A 3,760-nucleotide genomic window follows, 5' to 3' on the forward strand; every position below is an offset into this window, starting at 1 on the left:
CCTTCTGTTGTTGTCCTTTTTTTGAATTTGTGAGACAAGAACCTGCAAAGAAATTGCTTGATAGTAGTGGAGAAGAATCTGGCTTTGCCACCTGCCACCCTGGGTCCTCCTGGAGGGGAGCTGGCAGGCATGCCCTGCTGTGATTAGCTGCCAACACCAAAGTGCTTTCTCAGCTGCAGAGGCTGTAGCGTATGCTGACTCTACCTGCCAGAAACAGAATTGAGTTTTGTCTCAGACCCTGGTTTAAACTTTACATGGCAACTGGTCTGATGTCTTAATAAAGTTAATGCTATTGAGGAGAAAAATTTGGGGTGTGTGAATGCTGTTCTGTGCTGAAAGAAATAGTTGACAAAAAGCAAATGTCAAAAACAACTATAAAAAAACAAAAACTATAAAAGCAATTTGAGATATTTGGAAAATTCAAATTTATTCTGGGTATTAAAGAATACTAAGGAATTATTAATTTTATTGTGTGATAATAGTATTAAGCTTATGTTAACATATGTCCTAATTTAAGAAAAGAGATAAAGCAAATATGGTAAAATAATGTTTTATTTAATTTGCTTTTTCTTTTTTTGTAGCGGGTATTAAACTCAGGGGCACTTGACCACTGAGCCACATCCCCAGCTCTATTTTGTATTTTATTTAGAGATAGGGTCTCACTGAGTTGCTTAGCAGTTCACTCTTGCTGAGGCTGGGCTTTGATCTTGCGATTCTCCTGTCTCAGCCTCTGAGCTTCTGGGATTACAGGCGTGTGGCCTTGTGCTGGGTGGTTTTGCTTAGTTTTTATTTTATTTTTTAAAAAATAAAGTTTTAAATTGAGGCAGTAGTATGGTGCGTGGATGGTAACTATAGTAAATTTTCTAGTATTTTTTTATGTTAAATATTTTAAATTAGCAAACGTCTTCAATAATATCTAAAATTTAAAATTAAATAAAATAAGACAAATTTATTTAGATAAATTATAACTATTTAAAATTAAAAGGATAAAAGAGATATGCTAAGCAAATACTAACAAAAAATTAGGATACTTAGGACTTTGGTCCATTTGAGTTGACTTTTTTATGGGTAGGAGAGAGGTTTTTAATTTTATTCAGTCTATATGTATATCCAGTTTTCCCAACACCATTTGTTAAAAGTGTTTTATTTTTCCTCCAATGAATGTTTTTGTCACTTTTGCAAAAGTCAGATGACTGTAGCTGTATGTGTTTGCATCTTCTGTTCTGTTCCTTTGGTCCATGTATCTATTTTTGTTACTACGGCTTTGAAATATTATTTGAAATTGGGTATTGTGATGTCTTTGGAACTGTTAGAAGGAAAAATGGAGAACACTTCAACATACAGGTGCAGGTAAAGACTTCTGAATAGGACCCATACAACTCAGGAAATAAGAGCAAGAATCAATAAATAGGAGAGCATCAAACTAAAAAGCTTCTGCACAGCAAAGGAAACAACAGTGAAGAGGTGATCTACAGAATGGGAGACACTCTTTGCAGCTACTCTTCCAACAGAAGATTACTGTCCAGAAAACACAAAGAACTCAAAAACTCAACACCAAAAAAACCCAAAACCAAAAGCAAAACCAAAACAAAACAACAACAACAACCCCCCCCAAACCTAATCAATAAATGTGTAAATGAACTGAACAGGTAATTCTCAAAGAAGAAATACAAATGAAAAAGAAATACATGAAAAAATGTTCAACATCTTTAGTCATCAGGGAAATGCAAATCAAAACTATACTGAGATTCCATCTTACTCAAGAATACGCATGACAATAAACACTGGTGAACCTGGGGAGGAGTGGGGGATGGGGGAAAGAATTTTTTTTGGGGGTTTGGGTACCAGGGATTGAACGCAGGGGCACTTACCCACTGAGCCACATTTCAAGACCTTTCTTGTACACTGTTGTTGTCATTGTAAATTGGTACAGCCACTATGGAAATGATACAGAGGTTTCTCAACAATCTAAAATAGATCTATCATATGATCTAGCTTTACCACTCCTTGATGTTTATCCAAAAGAATTAAAGTCAGCATACGTCAGAGGTGCATGCATACCCACGTATCTCGGCGCAATTCACAGTAGCTGGGTTATGAAATCAGCCTAGGTGCCCACCAGCAGATGAATGGATAAAGAAAATCTGTATACAAAGGAGCTTTATTCAGCCATAAAGAGAAAAATAATTGTTATTTTCAGGAAAATGAACCAAAACAGAGACCATGAATTTGAGCAAAATAAGTTAAACTCAGAAAACCCTCATGTTTTCTCTCCTAAGCTTGAAGGAAAAAGCAGGGGGAAAGGATTGCCAGAAAAGTAGAAGGGAGACCACTGGGTTAGGGGAAGCAGGTGGGGGGGGAGGAGGAGGAGGGGTGGTGGAGGTTGGGGGAAGTGCCAGGGAGTAAATCCATCAAGTTGTGTTTTTATGTATATACAAATAAACCACAATGAAACTCACCATTCTGTGTAAATAATTTGTACCAATAATAAAAAAGAGTATAGGCTAAAGGTTATCACTGAAAGGAAAAATAAATTTACTTTATTGAAAAATTTAGTATACAAACTAACCAAAAGCTAGTATAATGATACCAGAAAATATAGCATTTATGGCAAAAGTTATTAGGATAAAAGTGTTCTGATTAAAGTTCCAACTCAGGATCAATATATGTCAACTCTCTGTTTGTATCTAATAGTCTTAAAATACATAACGAAAATCTTCGCAGATTACAAGGGAAACTGGCAAATCATACCATCGTACTGGGGAACTAAATACCTTTGCTGCTCCTGACCTGCAGAGGCAGCTGAACTTAAGGTCGCTCGTGTGAATTTCCAGGGACACCAAATAAAACACAGACACAAACTTTACCTTTAAACAGGTTTCAGGATGGCTCCTCCTATCTCGGCCTCAAGCTCCCCAAATGGGAGAGCAAGGGAAAGTCACAGAGGCTGGAGAGAGGGAGAGGGAGAGAGGGAGACGGAGAGAGGGGGAGAGAACAGGTTTGGAAGTGGGCTTTTATTGAAAGGACCCTCATTCTTACAAAGTTCCATCCAAAAAAGGTAAGAAGAGGTGGAATTACACTGAAAGGTGAGTGTAATTCGACCCAAGGGCTGTAGAGCGATGCCTACATCTGAAGACTTGTCCTCAAACTTCTGGGATAGGGCAATGTCCAAGTCACTACAAGATGTAGTGACAGTCGAAGCCTCTCTGCTCCAAGATTAATGACATGAATCATTCAGAGTGGCTCCCCACAACCCTTCTCTTAGGAACTAAATAAAGACATGCAAAGATATAGAAAATTTGAAAAATTTTACCAACAAGCTGATTTAATGGATACATGTAGTATGATTGTGGAATACGGATTCTTTTTAAACTTCACATGAAGGAATATTTAGGAAAATTGTATCCTGAGCCTTAAAGAAGTCTCAACACATTTTGTGGGATTAGTTCATTGAGATAATCTTTTCCAAGTGTAGTGCAGTTACGTTGGGATCCGTAACAAAGACATAGCTGGGAAGAGCTCACACTTTCAGAAAATTTAGAACATACTGCTAGGTAAACTAGGAATCAAAGAAGGAAACAATAGAAATTGGGTAATATTTAGAAATAAATGATCATACAAATACTGGATATCAGTATTTTACCCATGCAGCAAAGGGATGCTCAGGAAGATATTTGTAGTATCAATCTTCACATTAAGGAAAAAAGTGCAAATTAATAATTAGCAGAAATAAAGTAAAAAGACTACAACAAAATCAAAT

Source organism: Marmota flaviventris, chromosome 9 (assembly GCF_047511675.1).
Source record: "Marmota flaviventris isolate mMarFla1 chromosome 9, mMarFla1.hap1, whole genome shotgun sequence".
Taxonomy (NCBI): domain Eukaryota; kingdom Metazoa; phylum Chordata; class Mammalia; order Rodentia; family Sciuridae; genus Marmota; species Marmota flaviventris.